We start from the raw sequence: 25,825 nt of genomic DNA, 5'->3' as shown, positions 1-25,825 counted from the left end.
TGCAAAATAAATGCTTCATGCCTAAGGTGCATTTGAACTGGGTTTTGATGAAAGAGAGGTTATATGGTTTTGCTGTATCCTCACCCAAATCTCATCTTGAATAATAATTCCCATAGTCCCTACATGTCATGGGAGGCAATTGAATCATGGGGGCAGCTACCTCCATGCTGTTCTCAGGATAATGAAGGAGGTTTCATGAGATGGTGGTTTTATAAAAGAATTGACCCCTCTTCTCCCTGCACTTCTCCTTCCAGATGCCATGTGAAGAAGGACTCACTTCCTTCCTTTTCTGCCATTATTGTAAGTTACCTGAGGTTTCTCCAGCCATGCTAAACTGTGAGTCAATTAAACTTTCCTTTATGAATTATGCAGTCTTGGATATGTCTTTATTAGCACCTTGAGAAAGAACTAATACAAAGAGAGTTTGGTTATGAATAATAATAACCAAGATAATAATAACCAATAACCTAGATGAGGCAAGGTATTATAATTTAAGTAAAATAAGCAAATACATGAGTTTAGAAAGAACTGACTGTGGAAGATAATGTCAGTATGATCAGAGTAAAAAGTGTGTGATGGGAGTAGGTGACGATAGTGTAGGTTAAGTTAGGCCGTAGACAAACAGAGGTAAGCCCCAGCTTTTACGTGTAGGAATTTTAGGGTTTTTAGTTGTAATGAGTGAAAAGAAAAAAAAAAGTCACAACTGTCAACTGAGACTTCTATACTCTGTGAAATATCATTCAAAAATTAAGACAAAATACAGATACGTAACAAATCAAGCTAATTCCTCACGAGAAGTCTTTCATTACCAGTACTAAAGGAAATTCTGTAGGCTAAGGGGAATTAATTGCAGAAAGCCGGATGGATCAACCAGAAAGAATATGTATTAGCTACTACAGTGGTAAATATAAAGACCTCTTTTGCTTATATTTAAGAATATTGACAATAAAAAGCAAAAACAATACATAGTGTTACTAATTATATAATTAATGACATCACAGATAATTGACAGTACAATGGAATAACTATTTTTAAGTTAGTACATTGTAAATGAAATGGTATAATGCTAATTCCAAATGGAATGTTTTCAATTAAGAATGCATTTTCAAATCCATAGCAGAGTTTCAAACGGCATTTCAAATCCCTAGCAAGTGTTTCAAGGGTGAGATGTCTTGACTTATAACATCAGCATCACATGGGAACTTGCCAAAAATGAATATTCCCAAAGTTTTTTAATGCCTACAAAATCAGAAACTTTGGAAGGAAATAGGGCCAAATCACTCATGTTTTAATACACTTTTTTCTGATGCATGCTAAAATTTGAGCATCAGTGTGGATATGAGCACAGGCATTGCCACATACTGATCAGGGGGTTTTTCATTGATTTAAATATTCGGGAAGGCCATCTGGTAATGTGTATGTTCATGCCATATTACCAGTTTTCCTGATAATTTTTTATCCATAAATTTATTTGAAATTTAAATTTGCAAAATGTGCATTCATAAATGCACAAAGATATCCACTGCACATGATTTACAATGTCAAATACATGGAAACTATTTTCAGCAGAAAGGAAAATGTTAGATCAAGGATAATACAGTCAAATTATTTTGCTATGAAAGTAGATGTTAGGCCTATTTTTGTGGACAGAAAAAGCTGTGCAAAATATGTTATTCAATTAAAATACAGATTGCAAAACAGTATGTGTAGTGAAATTCTATTAATGCAAATATGTATCTGTTTATAGCTTGGATAATTATATTTCTGGATTTTAAAATTGTGGTTGTAAAAGTTGAGTTTAAAACATGGTTGAAAGAAGAAAAGCAAAGAATTCAAAAAAGCCAAAAAGAAAAGTTTTTAAACAAATCATCTAACCTTGAATTTTCCTTTCCTGAAGCTAATTATTTCATTTTATATATATATATATATATATATATATATATATTGAGATGGAGTCTCGCTCTGTTGCCCAGACTAAGTGCAGTGGTGCATTCTCAGTTCACTGCAATCTCTCCCTCCTGGGTTCACTCAATTCTCCTGCATCAGCCTCCGGAGTAGCTGGGATTATAGGCATGTATCACCATGGTTGGCAAAGTTGTGTTTTTGTTTTGTTTTGTTTTGTTTAGTAGAGATGGGATTTCACCTTATTCGCCAGACTGATCTCAAAATCCTGACCTCAAATGATCCACCTGCCTTGGTCTCCCAATGTGCTGGGTTGACAGGTGTCAACCACCAGGCTTGGCCTGACACAAATTATTTTAAATGCTTCTCTTAGATCTATAGTCACTTGTAAATTCTAATATGCTTATCTCTCTGTTTGATTAATCAAGCTTAGACAGTGAACGTTGAATCTCTAAAAAAGAAAGTATTAGCTCATTTGTATTTTTCTTAAACTACAGTCTTTCCTTCTCTACATTTATTCAATTTCTAATTGTTTTCTGGATCAATTACTTTAAAATTTTTAAGTATGCACGTCAGCTTCTGATTCTTGACTAGCCAATTTTAGTCAGTTAATTCTGCAATATATAAAATAAAAACTACTAAGTTAGAAATCTAACTTACTTTCCTTCTTTCCATTTTCTTCTTTTCGTGTTCAATTTCTGACAACTCTACCACTATTTTTATATTGACAAGGTTTAGAACATGTACATTAGAATTTTAGAATAGAAACTTTAGATCAAACCTTTGTTGATTGTTTTATTTGCTGTGCAGAAGGTGTTTAAGCTGATGTAATTCCATTTGTCCATTTATACTTTGGTTGCCTGTCTTTGTTGGGTATTACTCAAGAAATCTTTGCTCAATCTAAAGTCCTGGAGAGTTGCTCTAAAATTTTCTACTAGCAGTTTCACAGTTTGAGGTCTTAGATTTATGTGTTTAGATTTATGAGATCATTCGAAACTCCATCTCAAATTGAGATAATTGAATTTTATGTTCATAGTTTATATGAACATATGTTTAATTGAGTTTTTATGTTAATAGTTTGATTTAAAATTTTGAAGATTAGCCAATGAATGGCATTCAACATATTATGATTATAAAGTTCAATTTTCTTTTTCTTTTCTTTTTTTTTAAGGCAAAGTCTCACTCTGTTACCCAGGATGTAGTGCAGTGGCAAGATCTTGGCTCACTGCAACCTCCACCTCCTGGTTCAAGTGATTCTCCTGCCTTAGCCTCCCAAGTAGCTGGTACTACAGATGAATACCACTATGCCTCGCTATTTTTTTTGTGTGTGTATATTTTTAGTAGAGGCAGGGTTTCACCATGTTGACCAGGCTGGTCTCAAACTCCCAGCGCCATGTGATCTGCCCCCCTCGGCCTCTCCAAGTGCTGAGATTACAGTTGTGAGCCACCGCACCCAGTCTAAAGTTATCAATCAAGTAATTTGATAGGATGGATCTGTAGAGAAGGAAATATCACCCTATCACCCTGTGACACCAACCTAGTGCTATTTCTTTATATTCATTTTTATATTTTCAATTTATATGGGTACATAGTAGATGTACCATATTTATGAGGTATATGGGATATCTTGATACAGGTACACAAAGTGTAATAATTATATCATGGCAAATGGGGTATCTATCAACTGAAGCATTTATCATTTCTTCATAACACAAAGATAAAACAATTATATTTTTAGTTATTTTAAAATGTACAATAAATTATTGTTGACTATATTTACTCTTATGCTATCAAATACTGTATCTTATTCTCTCTGATTATGTTTTTGTACCCATTAACTGTCTCCATGCCCTCCCATCTCCCACTACTCTTCCCAGCTTCTGGTAACCATCATTCTATACTTTATCTCTGTAAAGTCAATTGTTTTAGCTTTTACCTCCCATTAGTAAGTGTGTACCTACTATAATGACCTGTGCCTGGCTTTCTATGCCTGGCTTATTTCACTTAATGTAATGAACTCTAGTTCTATCCATGTTGTTACTAACAACAGGTTCTCTCTTTTTTTTTTTTTTATGGTTGAACAGTATTCCATATACAATACTTATGTATATGTACCACATTTTCTTTTTTTCTTTTTTTTTTTTTTTTTTGTGTTGGAGTTTCGCTGTTGTTATCCAGGCTTGAGTGCAATGGCACAATCTCAGCTCACCGCAACCTCCACTTCCTGGGTTCAAGCAATTCTCCTACCTCAGCCTCCCAAATATCTGGGACTACAAACTGGGCTACCATGCCCCGCTAATTTTTGTATTTTTAGTAGATTGACCTCGGGATCCGCCCGCCTGGGCCTCCCAAAGTGCTGGGATTATAGGCCTGAGTCACCATATTTTCTTTTACCATTCATTTACTGATGGGCACTTGAGTAACTCCCAAACCTTGTCTACTATGACTAGTGTAGCAATAAACAGGGAGTGCAGATAGCTCTTTGTTATGCTCATTTCCTTTCTTTTGAGTACCTACCTAGAAGTGGGATTAGTGGGTCACATGATAGTTCTAGTTCTCGATAGTGATTGTACTAATTTACATTCCCCACCAATAGTGTAGGAAGGCTCTTTTTTCTACATGTCCTAACCAGCATTTGTTATTGCCTGTCTTTTAAGTAAAAGCAATTTTAACTGGGGTGAGATGATATCTCACTGTAGTTTTGATTTGCATTTCTCTGATGATCATATACCTGTTTGCCATTTGTATGTCTTCTTTTGAGAAATGTCTAAGATCTTTTGCCCATTTTTAATTGGATTGTTAGATTTTACTTATCCTATTGGGTGGTTAGATTTTTTTTCTGTTGAGTGCCTCCTATATTCTTGATGTTAATCCCTTGTCAAATGAATAGGGCTAAATATTTTCTCCAGTTCTGTGGATTGCCTCTTCATTTTGTTGATTGTTTCCTTTGCTGTGCAGAAGCTTTTGAACTTGATGTGATTCCATTTATCCAATTTTACTTTGGTTGCCTGTGCTTGTCGGGTATGACTCAACAAATCTTTGCTCAGTTCAATGTCCTGAAGAGTTTCTGCAAAATTTCCTACTAAAATTTTCGAAAGTTTCATAGTTTTAGGTTTTACATTTTTGTCTTTAATTCATTTTGATTTGAATTTTGTTTATGTGGTAAGAGATAAGGGGCTAGCTTCATTCTTCTGCATATAGATATTCAGTTTCTCTAGCACCATTTATTGAAGGTACTGTCTTTTCCGCAAGATATACTCTTAGTGCCTTTGTAGAAAATGAATTCACTGTACATGTATGGATTTATTTCTGGGTTCTCTTTTCTATCCCATTGGTCTCTGTCTGTTTTTATGCCAGTACCATGCTGTTTTGGTTACTATAACTCTATTTTATAATTTGAAATTAGATAATGTGATTTCTCTAGTTTTTATTTTACTCGGGATAGCTTTGGCTATTCTCAGTCTTTTATGATTCCACGTAAATTTTAAAATTGTTTTTTTCTATTTTTCTGACGAATGTCATTAATATTTGGACAGGGATTGCAATCTGTGGGTTGCTTTGGGTAGAATGACTATTGTAACAATATTGATTTTCTTGAATCCATGAACGTGAAATCATTTTCATTTTTTGTGTCTTCTCTTCAGTTTATTGCGTCAGTGTTTTATGGTTTTCATAGTAAAGCTCTTTTACTTCTCTGGTGAGGTTATTCCTAGGCACTTTATTTGTAGCTATTTTCAATGTGATAACTTTCTTGATTTCTTTTTCAGATTGTTTGCAGTTATAATAAAAGATGTTAATGATCTTTGCATGTTGATTTTGTATCCTACAATTTTACTGAATTTGTTGTTTAGTTCTAATAGTTTCTTTGGTGGAGTTTTTCAGTTTTTCCAAAATAAGATTATATTATCTGAAACAAGGATACTTTCACATCTTCTTTGCCAATTTGGATGCTCTCTATTTCTTTCCCTTGTCTGATTTTCCCATTCAGTATGATACTAGTTGTGAGTCTGTCGTATATGGCTTTAATTGTGCTGAGATATTTTCCTACTATAGTCAGTTTTCTGAGATTTTTTTTAATTATGAAGAGATATTGAATGAGATCAAATGCTTTTTCAGCATCAATTAAAGTGATCATATGGTTTTTATTCTTTATTCTGTTGATATGATGTATCACATTGATCAGTTGCATATGTTGAGCTATGGTTGCATCTGGGATTTATCCAAATCCCACTTGGTCATGATGAATGATTTTGTACTGCGTTGTTGAATTCAGTTTGCTAATATTCTGTTGAAGATTTTTGCATCAATATTCTTCTGAGAAATTAGTCTGTAGTTTTCTTTTTTTGATATACCTTTATCTGCTTTTGGTATCAGGGTAATACTGGTCTTGTAGAATGAGTTTGGAAGTATTTCCTTCTTTTCTATATTTTGGAATCATTTGAGTAGGATTAGGATTGGTACTAGTTCTTTTTTTTAATGCATGGTAGAATTTAGCAGTGAAGCCATCAGATCCTGGGCTTTTCTCTGCTAAGATTTTTGGGTTTTTTTGCTTCTATCTCATTACATCTTACTGGTCTGAATCCAAAATTCGGGGTTTGGATTTCCTCATGGTTCTATCTTGGTAGGTTGTATGTATCTAGGAATTTATGCATTTCTTCTAGGGTTTTCAATATAATTGCTTATAGTAACAATTCTGTGAATTTTTACAGTGTGGGTTATGTCTCCTTTTCATCTCTAATTTTATTTATTTGGGTCTTTTCTCAATTTTTGATTAGTTTGGTACAAAATTTGTTGATTTATTTACCTTTTCAAAAACCACCAATATTACAGGCATGAGCCATCATGCCTGTAATCTCAGAACTTTGGGAGGCCAAGGCAGGTGTATCATCTGAGGTCAGGAGTTAGACGCCAGCCTGCTCAATATGAAAAAACCCTGTCTCTTCTAAAAATACAAAAATTAGCAGGGCATAATGGCTGGTGCCTATAATCCCAGCTACCTGGGAGGCTTAATAGGGAGAATTGCTTGAACCTGGGAGGCAGATGTTGCAGTGAGCCAAGATTGCACCACTACACTCCAGCCTGGGTGACAGAGAGAGACTCCATCTCAAAAAAAGGCAATTTTTTTTTAATTTTGTGCATATTTGGTGTTTTTGTTTCAATTTCATTTATTTCTGCTCTGATACTTATTTCCTTTCTTCAAATAATTTTGGGTTTGGTTTGCTCTTGTTTTCCTAGTTTTTTAAAGATACATTGCACTGTTAGGTTGTTTATTTAAAGTTTCTTTTTCTTTTCTGTAAATGCTTATGACTATACACATTCCTCTAGTAATGCATTTGCTATGTTCCGTAGGTTTTCGTGTGTTGTGTTTCCATTTTCATTTGTTTTAAGAAACTAAAATTTTCTACTTAATTTCTTTATTGATCCACTGGTCATTTGGGATCATATTGTTTAATTTCCATGTGTTTGTATACAGTTTCCAAAATTCCTTGTGTTACTGATTTCTAGTTTTATTCCATTGTAGTCAGGGAAGATACTTCGTATGATTTCATTTAAAAATATTTAAGATTTATTTTGTGGCCTAACATATGGTCTGTCCTTGAGACTAATCCATGTTCTTAGGAAGAGAATGTGTACTCTGCAACCATAGCATAAAATGTTCTATAAATGTCTCTTAGGTACAGTTGGGCTAGGATACAGATTAAGTATGATGTTTCTTTGTTGATTTTCTGTCTGGATAATCTGTGTAATGCTAAAAGTAGAGTGTTGAAATCTCCAGCTATTATTATGTTGAGGTTTTTCTTTCTCTCTGTGCCAATTCTAAGGGTAACTGGAAAAATCATAGTTATGTCACATTTTAAGTAATACATTTTTTGACCACAGTTTTTTTGAGTAGCTTTTAAAATTTTTTCTGGGTTTCTGATTACCTTGCCTTTTCCCTAAGCAGCCACTTCTGTTATATTTTTAACATGGAAATTAAAAATTTAAGCTATTTATCATATGGAATCCATATTCTTCCAAAGGGCATCATTGTTAGAGGCCTATACTTTTCTGCTAAAGCATGAAATATTTGCTCTATGAGTTGATAGCTATTAAACTAGTATTCTTTTTCCTTAATTTACTGCTTCTTTTACTTTCCTTATTTGGGTTCTTTGTTTTTAATTATCATACAACATTTTTTTCCTGTGAAAAGTTTATAAAAGGTAAGCTTTCTGAGATTAGGTAGATATAAAAATTGATTTTATCTTTATATTTAATCATTATGCTTACTGCTTCTAAAATTGTAGGTTTATAATCATTTCCCTTATATATATGGATACATGTTTGTACTGTTTTCTAATATCTGGTATTGCCAATGAGAATTCAGATGTCAATCTTAAGTTTGTTCCTTTACGGGAACAGTTTCCAAAAGTCACATCATGTCTGGGATAGTCTTGTGTCATTCTTATTGTTCTGCTGTAATGTTAGAAGCAAAACTTGAACTATAAAATTATCCAGGATTGGTTTATAAATTACATAGTCATTCCTTTTAGAAATTGTTTTTATATTTGTACTTCTGAAGGTTTATGAGGTCTATGTGGGTCAATTTTTGTTTATTGAATTTGGCAGTCAGAAGTATCTATCATTTGAAGATTTACCTTTAACTATTGAAAATGTTATTTTATTATTAGTATTATTGTTTTATTATTCTACTTCATGTTCTCTATTGTCTCTGTAATTCAAATTTATTGACTATTGGACCTCTTAAATTTATTAAATTTATCTTCTCTTTTTCTATTCTATTTCTCTTTCACGTCTTATGATTTATTGCTGGTAAGCTGTATATTCTAGAATTTTAAAAATTTTTATTTTTATTCTTTCAATTTTTTTTAAGAGTCATACTTTAATTTTAAAGTCTTCCTTTCTCTGTTACTTTTGTTTTGATAGACTTCTAGGTTTTCATGTATTGCATATGAATATCTAAAGGGATATTTATTAAATTTTTTGGAAATTGTTCTCTTTACTTTGGACTGTTTTCTCTCAGCTTAGTCATGTTCTTTCTTTATTCGAATTCTTCCCTTTTTTCCTAATTCTCTCAAGTATCTGTTGTACCTTGGATGTCAATTCTTACTTGAAAATAAAGACTGAATTGACTCATGTTAACAGTTAGCTTCCATTTTCTCTGTTGCCACATAGGTGAGTTTTTCTTCCTATACCTCTTTTACCCCTTCATCTATAAAGAATTATATTATTAATAGAAGTTCTACTTACACTGACATGCATTTCAACTGATAGCTTTGCTTTATGGTATATATACAGCAGACAGGCAAACACAGTCTTCCCCAAGTCTAGAATGTACTGGGTTTGCTCAGGAAGATTGATGACTGAAAAGCCCACTGTCTCCTTTTGTTCTGTGTTTTGCATTTAAACATTTGTGCATTTTTCATTATTTCAACAGAATTTTAGGAGGGAAGAGAGAAAACATTCCATCTTAAACTATCCTTTTTAATAAAGAATATACTGTTAATATTTTAGGAAAAAAGTCTTATAAAAGAATAAAGATTTATGCTAAAAAATTTGTAAAACTCTTGTCAAATAAATTTAAGAGACTGCTCTACTGCACGACTTTTCATAGCATTTAATATGGAATTTTTCAAGGACAATGTTTATATGCAAGATATGCTAGAGTAATGCAAAAGCTCTTTTTATTCTATGAGATGTTGATAAGACAATCAGAAGGCCAAACCAATTATGTTAACAAACTGAAATTCAGCAAAGTTTTTAAAGAGTAAAAAAAATTAAACTGAAAGAATTTAAAACTAAATAATGCTATGAATAAATGAACTATGAGACTCGTCATTTTATAGTAAATTCCAATTTAAGTTTTATTAATACCTTTTCTAGTTATACCAATGTATTATGATTTTAGAAACTAGTACTTGAGTAACTATATACAGTTAGGAAAATGTTTTATAGATAGTCCTTTCTGCTTCCTTAAAGAGGGATAACTGACAAGATGTTAAGCAGGGGAGAGAGCAGGGCTTCTGGAAGATGCTCCCAGTTCCCCCACTCTGATGTGCCCAGGTCCTTGTCCTCTCTTACCCCAGGAATGGGGAACGGGGCCCCGGAGGCACAGTGAGCTTACTATTCGAATAAATATCATGGACCCAATGAGTTTAGCAGAGAGTGATTTATTAGGCAGAGAGACAGAGAGAGAGAGAGAGAGAGAGAGAGAGAGAGAGAGAGAGAGAGAGAGAGACAGAGAGAGAGAGACAGAGAGAGAGAGAGAGAGAGAGAGAGAGAGAGAGAGAGAGAGAGAGAGAGAGAGAGAGAGAGAGCGTGCGCACTCCCATGCTGCCGCAGGAGGGGATCCAAGGAAGGAAGGAATCCCTATAGTTAAGGAGTATCGGGGTTTTAACCCTGGAGTTATTCCCTCCCCATTCATGTTCTCGTCCAATGAGAGGAGTTCTTTCAAACTTCCTCTGAAATGATTGATCTTTGACTCTAATACCAGATTGGCTGCTTGGTCTGTAACAGACTCCTTCCTCCCAGAGCTTTCAGCGGGGTTTTTGGACAAAGAGGCCCACCTGGATTCCTCTACCTACCCGGTGCTAGGGAAAGTCAGACAGAACTCTAGGTTCCTGGATTGGAGTGTGGGTGGAGGCATGGCACTGGGAAGCCCCTGCTTTTGAAACCACGCCCCTTGTGGACTCTGGAAGATAAGTTTTTTTCCTTACATGGTTCCTCAAATATAGATAACCTCAAGTGTATTAGGAGTTGTTTTAAATAATAATCGAAAGTTTTGGATTCTGTTTAAACTCCCTGTACTTTTTTCAGATTCTGTGAAAGTAGTGTCCTTATGAGATTTCTGTTTAGACTGGAAATTCAGTGGGAAAAACTGGTTGACATTATTTCAACATTTTTAGTGCTGGCTTCACTTATTATCTGAAAGCACTGAGGGATCAACAATAAAAAGTAGTGAAATGGAATTTCGATTTAACTTTTTTAAAGTTCTAAAAGGTTTTGACTCAAGGCAAAGTTTAGAGAAATGGTGGAAGCCTACTTTAGCGTATGTATTTATCTTCTATTGATCCACTAGAAACAGAGTCACTATAAATCAATAAAGTCGCCTAAGTATTATTTCCAAATTATAGTTAACATTTCAAAAAATGTTTAAAATGAAATTTAGGTCTGATAATAGAATCTCAAAACATATATGCCAAATCTTTTACATACATTTATTTGATATGTGTTTGTTTAAAATTATATCACTACTGTATTTAATTTATTCTGATCTCCAAATGACAAACTTCTTTGTACATAAAGTTACTGGCAACATCATTATTTTTTATGTTGTAAGTTTCTCTATGTCAGAATATTATTAGACAAGTAACACTACTTTTTATACAACATATTAAAATATTTGTTGGAAGATGCCATTTTGAGTATTTTCATCACTTACCCCACACAATACACACAAAAATGCTCTAAGGAAAATTTTTCAATTATCTTCCATCTTAGATATGAAAAGTTTACAAGATTAACCAGATTTCAGCATTCAGAAGCTATATAAACAGTGACATCATGAACAACCAGCACCACCAACGTGAAAGCATACCAGTCAGTATAACTTTGTTCACAGCTGTTCGACATCATACCCAAATATAAGTATTGCATATTACCGTAGCCCAGCTGGCCTTTAAACCATTGAGTGGTGTTGCTTGTGTTGCTATTGTTGCTAATACTTGATTTCTCTTTTTTTCACATTTTATGGTTTATTATAAGGGATATTACAAGGGATACATGTGAAGAGATGGGTTAGGGTGAGGTATGGGGGAAGGGATGTGAAGCTCTCTGAAGCTTGACCTCTTGGGTTTTTATGGAAGCTTTATGAGGCCAGCATTCCTTCCCCCAGGTTATTGGGTATAACCCTTTCTGGGAAAGGTCACATGACCCACAATCAGAAAGGTGGAGGAAGATTAGAGTCCTGCCTTGGAGCTGGTGAAAGTAGGTTAGGAGAAGATCTGAGCATTCTGTTTTCTGAGACCTGAAGCACCCAGCATTGTAACAGAAGACTACAACAAGGGATCTAGGAGTCATAAACCAGTTCCTGGCTTATATGTTTTATATGTCATATATTACATAAGCACATATAAGTATATTATGTTGTATATACGTATAAACACATATTTGTGTGTGTGTGTGTGTATTAAATAACACTATAGGCCAACCTTTAGTTTTTGAACATGGATCCTTTATATGAAAATAATACACACAATCATTAATAATTAGTCCAGTCCATTATATTGTATGAATGTCTTCCAGGGTGAGGCCTCTCAGGTTTGTAGCTTTCTTTCAATCCCATAAGATTCCAAAAGCAGATGTAATCTCCGCAAATATGTATATATCTTTTAAGGATATGGAATAATTGAGCTAAAAGACAATGTCATCTCTTGCTCTGAGACCCTTTCCAGTTGTAATGTAATATTAAATTTCCTTCAAGTTGTAATCCATGTATTTATTTCTTTACTCTCAGCTATTTTTCTTCTTTTCCTCCGTTTGTTATTTATCAAACTTGCCACCTTTTGGAATGACATTAAGTTCAGCCCCTGTGCTGGTCCAAATTGCTAGTAGTGATACCAGTCTGTTAAGTGTGCCCCCTTAGTCCATTCCCATTTGTATAGCATATGATTACAGAGGTTCCCAACTAGTGAACATCTTAACCACAAGGCAATATAGTTGTATTCATTCTTAACCCCCATTTTGCTAGATTGAGTGAAGGCACAATTCATTCCCAACAGGCCCTTAGGAATTCTGATATAAGTTTTTTTTTTTTTTTTTGAGACGGAGTTTCGCTCTTGTTACCCAGGCTGGAATGCAATGGTGCGATCTCGGCTCACGGCAACCTCCACCTCCTGGATTCAGGCAATTCTCCTGCCTCAGCCTCCTGAGTAGCTGGGATTACAGGCACACGCCACCATGCCCAGCTAATTTTTTGTATCTTTAGTAGAGACAGGGTTTCACCATGTTGACCAGGATGGTCTCCATCTCTTGACCTTGTGATCCACCCGCCTCGTCCTCCCAAAGTGCTGGGATTACAGGCTTGAGCCACCACGCCCGGCCCTGATACAAGTTTAAAAAACATAGTTACTGATTTTTGCTTAGAAATCATACCTACTTTCAGCACTTGTAGTTGCAGGCCTGGTTCTAGGACCACTGCATCAAAAAAGAAAAAAAAAATCTTTTGAGGTAATTTGGGGAATAAAGAAAAAATTATGGTTGTTATACCAGTGTACTCCTCCCTTGCTGTGATTCAGATGGGCATCCCTTTAATGGGACAGATTTCTGTTGCACTTCTGCCTGACCATGTGGCCAGGCTGTTGGTCACTGCCCATGAGTCCAACATGCCCAAACACAGAGGCTCCTACCAGTGTTCAGTTCTTCCATTACTCTTAGGAAAACAGCGTGTAATTCAGCTTGCTGTTCCGCTTTGCTGTACCTTCTTTGAACAAAGTAGCAGCCTTCCAAACAGGATTTGTTTATTCACTTGGAAACTACTGTCTATAAACAAAGCAGCACCTTGTTGGTCAGTCAAGTGCTGTTCATAGGGCAATGTCCTAATGTTGATAGAATTCAGCAGCACAGTTCCACAGTCAGTATCACGGCACAGTCTCTGTGCTTGTGAGTATCTCCTCTTTGCATTACCCAAGTAGATGGTTCTGTATGAACCATTGTCATTTTATTGTGGAACGCTTCTGGGACCACCATCCCCATTAGAGCACTTCTCTGACATCACCCAGGAAATCATGGGTATTTTAGGTCTCAAGATTGTGTTATAACCTTCAGTCACAGAGGTAGCTTCAATTATTGTCCCATAATGAGGTAGCAAATGCCCCTGAAGTGGAAATTCTCTAGTCCGAAGTTCCAGTAGTTGTTGCTGGGAGGCTCTCACAAGCTTTTCCCATAAGCCCCTGGAAATGCTCCATAGAAGGCTCTCAAATGGAGAATTTGTCTCGAGCAGCATTCCAGCTTCTACCTGACACTGTGGGCTTAAGCAGTCTCACTGGTTTCCATTTAGCATGTCCAATTACAGCTACTTGAAGGGCAGATTTGTATGCCTTCTGTTTTACGTCCTAGGTAGGGAGCTATCTCCCAGTCAGATTCAGAGTCCATTTTTATAAAACATTTAGGTAAAGGAGACACAACTTCTCTACATAAAGCCTGTTTAACATTTTAAATTTTCTGTCACCTCTCACGTTTTTTACATTTTATTTCCAGGAAGTTCTCCACCCTCAGGCCATTGTGCAAAAGACTTCGGGTCCCCACCCAGGGTTGAGCCAAAGGACCCTGGCCCTTTTATCACTCTTTATCTTGATCAATATGCCCAACTCTTGCCTGAGGCAATTTCAGATCAAATTCCCCATTGTAATCCTGCCTTCCAGCTTTTAATATTTCTTCAATCTGGGTTAAATATAGAAAACTGGTTTGCGGCCCTTTAATGTCCAGCAAGGCCTCCCTCAGGTGCACCCAAACTTTGATAGTGTTGTATTAAGACCTTTGTTTTAACCCCATCAATTTCCATCTTATTCATTCCAATTTTTAATAGCCTTCTAAAGATTTCTGTCCTGTTAGAACAAGTCCCATGAATCTCTTCTTCCTTTTACTTTTACCCCATCAATGTTTTCTTTATTCAGCTTATTTCTTAATAACTGTTTAAAATTTCCCACCTTCCTGGGATGAGTACTTTGACACTCTCTTTTGCCTTTTACCATTTTCTTGTTAATTAACCTAATGTTTTATTATCTGTGAGACCCAAGGGGATGCGGAGACAGCAAGTTTGATAAGGGTTCTTGAACTGCGGTTTAGCTCTGCAGGGGTAGTATCACAGGGAATCCCCAAGTAAAGGGGCTGTCTTAACCACAGCAATTACCATGACCTAAGTAATAGGTATATTCAGCAGGTAAATACCTGGTTATCATAAGTCCAGTCCCACATGGCTTGCATATAAAGCATATCAGCTGCTTCATCTGGGGCTTTGCACTAGGCATATATGAGTAGAGTCAGACAATCCCCTTCACAGAATAGAGACCTTACAGTGGTTTTCATCCAGTCCACCACACTGATGATGCCTTCAGGAATAACCTCCTGTGTGTCTGTATTATATACACCCATCTGTGACTGTGCCATAGTGTGCTGGAGGTCCTATATCAACACAAACATGATTTTTCACTCTGCAGTATTTAAAACCAAAGATACTGCCCCTAAATTATCCTACCTAGTTACTCTCACAATCCCTTTAGTAAAAGTTCCTCAGTAAGTTGAGACCAATTTACAAAATGGAAAAGTTCCTCCTCATTATAGTCTCTCAGTTCGGTAGTTCCTTGGTTTTTGCCTTTCCCCAGCATTAACTACCTTTTGGTAACCAGAGGTCTTAGAGATATTTTCTGTCATCCTAGCATAATCTCCCCCTTTGTCAGTGGCTTTGAGTCTAGTGGCCTGAGCTCAGACAGAGTCACTTAGGAGCTTGGTTCAGCCTCAGGCTCTTCCCAGCACTCTCTTCATTTTAGGTATTGTAGATAACAGTAATCATGGATTGAATATTTCACTTTCTTCTTGTTTGCATTTCTTGATACAGTGAATCAACTCCCCAGGAGCTGGATCTATCAGAAAATTCCACTGTTAACTTTTACGTTTAGTAACTAGTGGAGCACAACTTCAGCTCCATACCCTGCATGACTGTGTGGCCACCTAGGAATCAAAAGTTGCTCGTTTCCCATTATTTCATTCTCCTCTAAGCAAACCACATGTTTCTCTGAGGCAGGGCCATTCCAGCAATTGTTTAAGAAAAGCTCTCAAACCATGTTTTTTTATTCTCTGCACTCACATCACAATAACAGTCATCGAAGCAGAAGATGTCTGTAAACAGATATGTAGTGGTTTCTCTCTACCACCAAGCAAGCAATTAATTCTTCAGTGGATACCAACTGGGTGTCCCCCAACTCAATTCTGACACTATCTACCTAGAGATACGGTATGGTTTGGATCTGTGTGCCTGCCATATCTCATGTTGAATTGTAATCCCCAGTGTTGGAGCCTGGTGGGAGGTGATTTGACTAGGGGGGTGGAGTGCTCATGAATGGTTTAATACCATTCCCTCAATGCCGTTCTTCTGCTGGTGAATGAACAAGTATCAGGAGGTCTGGTTGTTTTACAGTTGTCTAGCACCTCCTCGACTCTCTCTCTTGGTCCTGCTCCTGCCATTTAGATGCTTGCTCCTGCTTTGTCTTCCACCATGAGTAAAAGCTCCCTGAGGCCTCCCCAGAAACAAATGTCACTAGGCTTTCTGTATAGCCTGTGCAACCATGAGCCAATTAAACCTCTTCTCTTTGTAAATTACCCAGTCTCAAGTGTGTCTTCATAGCAGTGTGATAACAGACTAATACAAGATATTATCACATCCCACAGATTGAGGGCTCAGTCTCCAAAACTGTATCCCCCAGTCCAACTGCAATTCAGGGCCTTGAGAACTTCAGATCAGCTGGCCTCAAGTAGGGGTTTCCATGACCTTCTCTTTGGGTATGATTAATATACTGAAGCAGCTAACAGAACTCAGAGAAACACTTACTTGTATTTACTGGTTTATTACAAAGAATATTACAAAAAATACAGTGAAGAGATGCCTAGGGTGAGATCTGGGGAAAGAGGCAATGAGCCACCAGACCTTCCCTGGGTGTGCCACTCTCCAGGGACCTCCCTGTGTTCAGCCATCCAGGAGCTCTTAATAGTTGATTTCTTAAAGTACTTTTTAGTATATTTTATACATTGTAAAGACTGTGGGCAGGCATTATTATTCCCATAATATAGATGGCTCTCGTATGGCAGAGAAAATGTTTAGTGTCAAAAAATTATTACACATTAGTGAAGAAGCCAGGTTTCACACAAAGGGGTCTGATCCATTTCAGGGTTCAGCTATTTTGAATAAGTATGGTATCTGAAATTTATTTTATTCTTACTATGCTAATGTTGAATCCCTAGCTCTCCCTTTTGAAAAAGCAGTCTGATTACTGAATGTACTTCCGTAAACACTTTAGGGAGAAAAGTGTCTTGTTTTATTCAAGTTATGCTACACAATATTTTGGAATGTAGACTTCATGAAAGAGAAGAATCTATCATACTCTCTTGTAATATGACAGGGATATACAAATAATTCATGAAAAGACCTGAACACAACAACTGAGCACCTGGCAAAAATTCAGCAAATGGTAAGCAGTAGTAGTATTTATGTGTTATTATTTCTCACAATAAATGATTTAGGTGGAAGTGCTTTTCTTCAACATGAAGAAACTGATATATAGTTTAAGTGAGGTACCTAAGAATTCTCATGTTAAAAGTTTCAAAGTTAGGGCTCTAAATTAGCTATGATTAACCACAAGGGCCAACCTCTTTCTTTAATGACAGAATGTTATGGGATAGCAATTCAACAACCTCTCTGTGATTGAGAATCAACTGAGGAGCTTTTGCCAAAAATTATTGATTTGTTTCTGAGAAGCTGATGGAATAGGAAGGACTAAGTACACTGTCTACCCACTTAGAAACAGTTGCCCTTGCAGAATCTGTTTGACATAACTATTTTGGAACTCTGAAGTGTATTGAAGGCTAGCATCTTCTAGAGAAAGTCTTGGATGGTAAATTGCAATTAATTTCAGTCAATTTCAGTTCTGAATGCAGTAGCCACTTCCTATTCCCCACTCCCAGCCCTGTGACAGGGAACTATGCACTTGTTCTTAGAGCAGCTTGCATAGAGTTTGCAGGAGGAAGGTAAACTAAAATAACCCTTTTTTCCAAATATCACAGATCTGTGCTATAATTATTGATGCTGCATCTAATCATCAAGGTATAGACAAAGAGGTAGGTGATATAGTTTGGCTATATTCCCACCCAGATCTCATCTTTAATTGTAGTTCCCATAATCCCCACATGTCATAGAAGGGACCCAGTGGGAGGTAACCAAATTATTGGGGCAGTTTCCTCCATGCTATTCTTGTGTAAGTGAGTTAGTTCTCACAAGGTCTAATGGTTTTATAAGGAGCTTCTCCCTTCACTTGGCTCTCACTCTTCTCCCTGCTGCCATGTGAAGAAGGATGTGTTCACTTCTTCTTCTGTCATTATTGTAATTTTGCTCAGGCCTCCCCAGCCATGCTGAACTGTGAGTCAGTTAAACCTCTCTCCTTTATAAATTACCCAGTTCTCAGGCATTTCTTCATAGGACCATGAGAAAAGACTAATGCAGTTAATATGTACTGCAGAGAGTGGGTGTTCCTACAAAGATACCCCAAAATGTGTAAGCAACCTTGGAACTGGGTAACAGGCAGAGGTTGGAACAGTTTGGAGGGCTCAGAAGAAGACAGGAAAATGTGGGAAAGTTTGGAACTTCCTGGAGACTGGAGGGTTCAGAAGACAGGAATATGTGGGAAACTGTGGAACTTCCTAGAGACTTGTTGAATGGTTTTCACCAAAATGCTGATGGTGATATGTACCATGAAGTCCAGGCTGAGATGGTCTCAGATGGAGACAAGGAACCTGTTGGGAACTGGAACAAAGGTGATTCTTGTTATGCTTTAGCAAAGAGACTGGTAGCATTTTGCCTCTGCCATAGAGATCTGTGGAACTTTAAACTTGAGAGAGAAACCTTTGTAGGGTATCTGGCAGAAAAAAACATTTCTAAGCAGTGAAACATTTAAGAGGTGACTTGGATGCTGTTTAAAGCAGTCAGATTTTTTTTTTTTTACGGGCAAAATTAGCTCCAATATTTTTTTATTTTTTTCAAACAAATAGATGACAGAATGAATCAAGTGGAAAAATATTTAATATAGATTGTTAAGAGAAAAAAATAGTGACAAAAAAGAATATGTAACCATAATCCCAATTTTGTGAAATAAAATAAATAATATTCATTCAATGAATGAGGAAAATTTTTGTAACTGAAGAAAATTAGTTTGTAAATGTATATACTGTATACATACAAAAGCAGTCAGATTTATGTACTTGCAATGATATGGTTTGGAATTGGAACTTATGTTTAAAAGAAAAGCAGAGCATGGCCGGGCGCGGTGGCTCACGCCTGTAATCCCAACACTTTGGGAGGCCAAGGCGGGTGGATCACGAGGTCAAGAGATCGAGACCATCCTAGTCAACATGGTCACCCGTCTCTACTAAAAATACAGAAAACTAGCTGGGCATGGTGGCGCGTGTCTGTAATCCCAGCTACTCAGGAGGCTGAGGCAGGAGAATTGCCTGAACCCAGAAGGCGGAGGTTGCGGTGAGCCGAGATTGTGCCATTGCACTCCAGCCTGGGTAACAAAAGTGAAACTCTGACTCGATTAAAAAAAAAAAGAAAGCAGAGCATAAAAGTTTAGAATATTGCAGCCTGACAATGTGATAGAAAAGAAAAAAGCTTATTTTCTGAGGAGAAATTTAAGCTGACTGCAGAAATTTGCATAACTAACGGGAGCCAATTGCCAAGACAATGGGGAAAATGCCTCCAGAGCATGACAGAGACCTTTGCGGGAGCTTCTCTCATCATAGACCCAGAGGCCTAGGAGGGAAAAATGGTTTCCTGGGCCAGGTCCAGGAACCCCCCTGCTATGTGAAGCCTTGGGAGTTGGTACCCTGTATCCCAGCCACTCCAGCCATGGCTACAAGGGAAGGTGCCAAAGTATATTTCAGACCATGGCTTTAGAGGGTGCAAAGCCTAAACATTAGCAGCTTCCATGTGGTGTTGAGCCTGCCAGCCAGTGCAAAGTTCAGAATTGATGTTTGGGAACTTCTACCTACATTTCAGAGGATATATGGAAATGCCTGGATGTCCAGGCAGAAGTTTTCTGCATAGGCAGAACCCTCATGGAGAACTTCTGCTAGGGCAGTGTGGAAGGGGTATGTGAGGTCAGAGCTTCCACACAAAGTACTCACTAGGGCACTGCCTAGTAGAGCTGTGAGAAGAGGGCCACTATCCTCCAGACTCCAGAATAGCAGATGCACTGACAGCTTGCACTGTATGCCTGTAAAAAGTGCAGACATTCAATGCCCGCCTGTGAAAGCATCCAGAATGGGGGGATGTACCCTGCAAAGCCACAGGGGCATTGCTGCTCAAGGCCACATTCACAAAGATACAGCCCATGATGTGGGAGCCTACCCAGAGTCCATGGGGTCAAAGGAGATCATTTTGGAACTCTAAGGTTTAATGACTGCCCTATTGGATTTTGGGACTTGCATGGGGCCTATGGCCCCTTTATTTTGGCCAATTTCTCCCTTTTGATAAGGGTATATTTATCCAATGCCTGTAACCCCATTGTATCTAGGAAGGAACTAACTGGCATTTGATTTTATAGGCTTATAGGTAGAAGGGACTTGCCTTATCTCAGATGAGACTTTGGACTTGGACTTTGGTTTAATGATGGGATAAGTTAAGACTTTGGGGGACTGTTGGAATATCATGATTCTGTTTTGAAATGTAAGAACATGAGTTTGGGGAGGGTCAGGGGTGGAATGATATGGTTTGGCTGTGTTTCCCCCCCAAATCTCGTCTTCAATTGTAGGTCCCATAATCCCCAAATGGCATGGGATGAACCCAGTGGGAGGTAACTGAATCATGGGGGCAGTTTCCTCCATGCTATTCTTGTGATAATGAGGAAGTTTTCATAAAACCCAATGGTTTTATAAGGGGATTCTTTCTTCACTTGGCTCTCATTCTTCTTCTGCTTAATCCCATATGAAGAAGAATGTGTTTGCTTCCCCTTCTCCTGTGATTGTAACTTTCCTGTTGCCTCCCCAGTTATGTTGAACTGTGAGTCATTTAAACCTCTTTCCTTTATAAATAATAAGGGTGTGGGGCAGGGCCCTCTCTGGGTCGGAAGTTTTATGATCTACAGTCGAATAAGATAGGTCAGATCATTTTTTTATAGTCAGTTTTTATACAGAAAAGCAGAAGGGAAATTGTATGTTTTTGGCATGGGGAAAAAGAGGTTCTGGTTCCTCTGACCCATCTTGGGGAAGTGAGGTCCTAGTTTATATAGCTATCCTTGGAGGAAATAGGCCTGACAGACAGGAGAGCAAGAGAATGCCAGAGAAAAACCTTTGCTTCTGAGGCTGCTTCTAAAGTCTTCATTTTGCAGTATTATTTTCTGAGTCTCAACACCTCTCACCCATTAGGAGGTTACTACCAAGAAATACTCCCGGAAAATAAGTGTTGGAGAGAATGTTTAAAAGTTGGAAGCCTTGCACACTGCTTTGGGGAATGTAGAATGGTACAGCTACTGTGGAAAACAATATGGTAGTTTCTAAAAAAATAATCAAAAATAGAATTATCGTGTTACTCCGTTTTTCTACCTTCTGGATATAGATCCAAAATAATCCACAGCAGGATCTTGAAGAGATATTTATATACCCATGTTTATAGCAGCATTATTCATGAGAGCTCTAACATGTAAGCAACCTTAGTGTTAACTGATAAATAAATAGATAAAGGAGATGTGCTTTATACATAAAATATTATTTACTCTTTCAAAGGAGGTCAGTGATTACAAATGCTACAATGTATATGAACCTTGAAGACATGTACTAAGTCAAGTAAGCCCATTGCAAAAAGACAGATACTACGTGATTAACTTATACTAAGTACTTAGAGTAGTTGGAATTGTAGAAACATAAAGCAGAATGGTGTTTGGCAGGGGCTGCAGGGAAGGAGCAGTTGAGAGTTATTTAATGGGTGTAGACATTCAGTTTTATAAGATAAAAAGTGGTATGGAGATGGCTGGTGGTGTTAGCATAACATTATGAATGTATTTAATACCACTGAACTTTATACTTAAAAAGATTGTTAAGATGACATATTTTATGTATGTATATTATACCACAACAGAAAAAAATCGAAAAAAAAAGTACTGTCAAGCTCCATTATAGACATGGAATGCAGTTAAAAAAAAATCTGTTTTTAACCAAATAGTGTAGGTGATTTGGAGGCACTCAGGTGAGTAATGCTTTGCAGACTACCCTTTTGAAACTGCCGTTATAAGAATTTTGAATTGAGATAATAGACCTTTCTGCCTAAAGGTGTGAGAAGGCATACGTAGGAATGATTAGAATAAAACTATCATAAGAAAGAATAAACTATGGCCAATAAAGATGAAGAAAATGGTGTTCCAAGTGGTCTCATGATGTCAGTGGTGGAATGAAGTCAGAAAATCTATTTGTGCAAGAGAGTTGGATGGAATATGGGTTTTAGGTCAATACCTGTTTATGGCAGTCAAGAGGACATGTCTCATTCTCCAGGCCTCATTATGGAAGGTTTATGAGGTAGTACCACTATTTGAGAACGTGACCGTATGGTAATTGAGAAGCATTTTAGTCATAATGATAGATGTTGAAGAATCAGTACAGGGAAGTTGTTAAAATTATGAATTCTGTATTAGTTTGATTTGTTAGAGTCAAAGCTTAGTTTGGTTGTTCATTTGCTGTAATTTTGTTTTTGTAGGTCATTCAGACTTTCTATGCTGTTGTTTCCTTACTTATAAATGGGGTTAGTAATAATATCCTTCTGTAGTAGGTTGAATGGTGGCCCCCAAAAGCACATGCCCATGTTTAAATCTCTGAAATGTGTGAATGTTGTCTTCTTTGGCAAAAGGGTAATTGCATATGTAATTAAGTTACAGATCTTGAGATGAGGTCATTTCAGACTGTCCATGCAGTTCGTAAATCCAGTGATCAATGTCCTTGTAAGAGAAACACAGAATGAGAATTTAAGTAGAGAGAGGAGAGAAGAAGGCCCAGTGAAGACACAGGCAGAGACTGGAGTAATAAACCCAAAAGCCAAAGAACTCCTGGGTTCAAAAGAGGCAAGGAAGAATTATTTTCTAGAGACTTGTGAGAAAGCATAGCCCTGCTGACACCCTTGTTCCAGACTTCTCACTCTCAGAACTGTGAAATAATAAGTTCTGGTTGTTCTAAGCTACCAATTTTGTGGTAATTTGTTATAACAGCCATAGACGGATGAATATACACCATCTAATATATGGCCAGGCACGTTAGTGATAAATATTTTCAATTATTTTTAGGATGCTAGGGCCATAGATGAGTCCTATGCAAATAAAGGGGAAAGTCTTCTACTTCAATCTATTCAGACTGGAGTATTTCATTCTGTGCTTCAATTTTAAAAGTTTGCTCTGTTTAACAAAAGTTATGTTGAATTTACAAAATGTCAAGCACCATGCATAGTTCTGAGAACATAAAGGTAAATGTTAAAGGCCCTGCTGTCATAGACTTATGTAGAGAAAAGACACAAGAACTTATACTTGTTTACTGGAAATGCTACAGTAATTTTAATAACAGAGACAGATACAAGGTTATTTGTGGACGGAGAGGAAGGACACCTGCCCAAACCTGAGAGGGAGAGAGGATCCAGAAGGCCCCTAGAAGATGGAAGGAGATGTTATCTGAGCTAAGAGTAACACTTTCTCCTGGAAAAATTCACAGAAATGAGTGTCACAGGGCTCTGTTGAAGTGTCTACAAATTACATTTTTTAAATTTTTGGTCCACACATTGCTATCTATTCTATTCTAAGGGTATATTTAAAGTGTTGACCCCATTCCAAAAAACCTAATTGCAATTTTGGCTTTCACTATGTGTCTTTGGCACTATTTCCTCTTTTTAATCTTCATAGTCCAAATGCCTACAATACAACAAATATATGAATATTTATAAACTAGATTAACAGCTTTCTTGATAAAGATTATAAACATAGCTCCCACTATGAGCTTAGTCATTCATTCATTAAAAATATTTATTGAGCCCTATTACGTGTCAGACAACATTACCTCAGAATATAATGCCTTATAATCCACAAGATATTTTCTCTTTCCTAGGTAAGATTATTAAATAAATATATAATTCTCTGTTTAATAGCATGGGCTTTAACATAGCAAATAAATTTATAAAATTATTTATCAAATATTGTACATACAAACATTTAAAATCTAGTGCCCTGGATTTCTTACTTTTTATATAAGAGACTTGGATTAGACAGAAAGTAGTAAGAAGATACTAGAAATGGGAAAGATAAAAATGTGTTATCACAAAATAATAAAGCTATTTTTAAGAGATGCAGAGGCTGCAGCTGGATGTTTGATATTATAGCGAAGCAAGAGAGAAGTTCATTTCCAGGACACACTTCTCGTCCTGTGATTCTGAAATATTAAGTGAGGAATTGAATCAACTGAAATGTTGAAGTAGCCTGAAAAGATTCATGACCCTGCAATGCTGAAAATAGGGTCTATATTTATATTACTCAAGATTCTCTAGGAAACAGAACCCAAAGGCTATGTATAGATATGTAGAAAGACATTTATTATTAGCCATTGACTCACGCAATGATGGAGGCTGAGAAGTCCCATAATCTATTATATGTAAGCTACTGGCCCAGGAAAGCTGGTGGTGTGGTTTCAGTCCAAGCTTGTAGACCTTAGAGCCAGGGGTACGAATGGTGTAAGTCCAACCCAAAGCCAGAGAACCAGGAGCTCCAATGTCACAGGGCAGGAGAAAAAGGATGCTGCAGCCCCAGAAGAGAAAACAAATTTACCCCTTCCCTGCCTTTCTATTCTATTGGAGCCCTCAGTGGATTAGATAAGCAGTCCCTAACCTTTTTGGCACCAGGGACTGGTTTTCATGGAACACAGTTTTTCAAAAGATAAGGGATGGGAGGGATTGGGGTTGAAACTGTTCTTCCTCAGATCATCAGTTATTAGAGTCTCATAGGAGTGTGCGACCTTGACCTTGCATGTACAGTTCACAGTAGGGTTGGTGCTCCTATGAGCATCTAATGCTGCAGCTGATGTGAGAGGAGGCAGAGCTCAGGTGGTAGTGCTGGCTCACCAGTCACTCATCTCCTGCTGTGTGGCCTGGTTCCTAACAGGCCACAGACCGGTAGCAGTCCGAGGCCAGGGGGTTGAGGACCCCTGGATGAGATAGCACCCACCCACATTGGTGCTGGTGAACTTCTTTACTCAGGCTACTACTGATTCATATGCTAATTTCTTCTGGAAACACCCTCATAGACACATACAGAAATAACGGATTATGGGCTATAGGGCATCCTTTAGCCCAGTCAAGTCAATCATTAATTTTTGACACAAAAATTAACAATTATAGTACTAAACAAGAAAACGCACTTTCAGGAATAAGATAAAAACAGTAGCTGCATGTGTGTGTCCCATGGACATGGTAACTTTTCAAATGCATCCAAAAGATCAGCACCAATGACAAGCCAAAATAACAGACGGAGGTTAAGACTGTGGTTAGACCAACCGAGATTAGCCAACCCAATAAAATATACATGGACCAACAAAAATCTGATTCGTACATGAAAGCTTACATGAGAATAACTAGAGGAGGATTAAATATTTTAAAATGAAGTATTAAACCATAGAAATGCTAGGAAATAACACAGGTGAGGTTTTTAAAATATAGTCTTTATTTGGGAAAATTTTCTAATTATGCTTTAAAGGCTAAAAGTCATGCACATAACTACATAATACATTTTAAGTATACTTATTTTTTCGAATGACTACGTTTATGAAAAATTATTCCAACTCATAATTAAGCATAAAAAAATTTAAAAATGAGGTATCATCACTACATCCCTACCAGGATAGCCCAAGTAAAAAAGTGTGATGATTCTTGTTATAGATAGAGACCCATTAGAACCCAGTGAGGGTTTAAATCTGTACAGTTACTTTGGATTTATCCTATATATTTCATTGAACACACATTCTCAGATGTAAAAATTTCATTTAAAGTACCTACCCAACAATGATGTGTGGGAGAGTACCAGAAGCATTGCATAAGAATTATTATAGCAGCATAATTTTTAATTAGCTTCAAATTGAATATAACTCA

General features: G+C 37.0%; 1 protein-coding gene across 33 annotated transcripts in view; it reads left to right on the top strand.

Moving 5' to 3' along the window:
• The window catches only part of LOC144580163 (uncharacterized), a 341,993-nt gene that overhangs the window by 19,410 nt on the left and 296,758 nt on the right, over nt 1-25,825 (top strand). For 22 of the 33 annotated variants that reach the window (XR_013529236.1, XR_013529231.1, XR_013529228.1 and 19 more), the window contains one exon: nt 255-300. The gene's annotated coding sequence lies outside the window, so the exon portion shown is untranslated. Of the gene's footprint in view, nt 1-254; nt 337-11,175; nt 17,142-17,733; nt 17,788-25,825 lie in introns of those variants that run through there. The other 11 variants (XR_013529248.1, XR_013529247.1, XR_013529241.1 and 8 more) reach the window with 5 other exon arrangements.

Source organism: Callithrix jacchus, chromosome 18 (assembly GCF_049354715.1).
Source record: "Callithrix jacchus isolate 240 chromosome 18, calJac240_pri, whole genome shotgun sequence".
Taxonomy (NCBI): domain Eukaryota; kingdom Metazoa; phylum Chordata; class Mammalia; order Primates; family Cebidae; genus Callithrix; species Callithrix jacchus.
The sequence above is the reverse complement of the archived record's forward strand: the minus strand, read 5'-3'. Positions and strand labels throughout refer to the sequence as shown.